Here is a 372-nt window from a genome sequence, read left to right as displayed (position 1 = left end):
TGAACAAAGCTACTTATTGAGTCTTGGCTGTGGCCCAAAGCACTCTGTCTTCCAGTATTACCACCGGATACATACATGCCAGAGACACATAATTGGGTGAACCTTTTCAGATTGTGACTTAGCTTTGCTAGAGTCCCCAATTAGAGGTGTCCAGGGTTCTTAAGCACACTCTTTTTGCCTTGGATCACAACTTTATTTTTTTCTTTTCTCTATTTTTTTTCGAAAATTTTTTTTTCTTTTTCTCTTTTTTTTTTTGAATCACTACTTTTTTCTTGCTTCAAGAATCATTTTTATGATTTTTCAGATCCTCAGTAACATGTCTCCTTTTTCATCATTCTTTCAAGAGCCAACATTCATGAACCACAAATTCAA

The sequence above is a fragment of the Arachis duranensis genome, chromosome 3, assembly GCF_000817695.3.
Source record: "Arachis duranensis cultivar V14167 chromosome 3, aradu.V14167.gnm2.J7QH, whole genome shotgun sequence".
Lineage (NCBI taxonomy): Eukaryota > Viridiplantae > Streptophyta > Magnoliopsida > Fabales > Fabaceae > Arachis > Arachis duranensis.
This window is presented reverse-complemented; position numbering follows the sequence as displayed.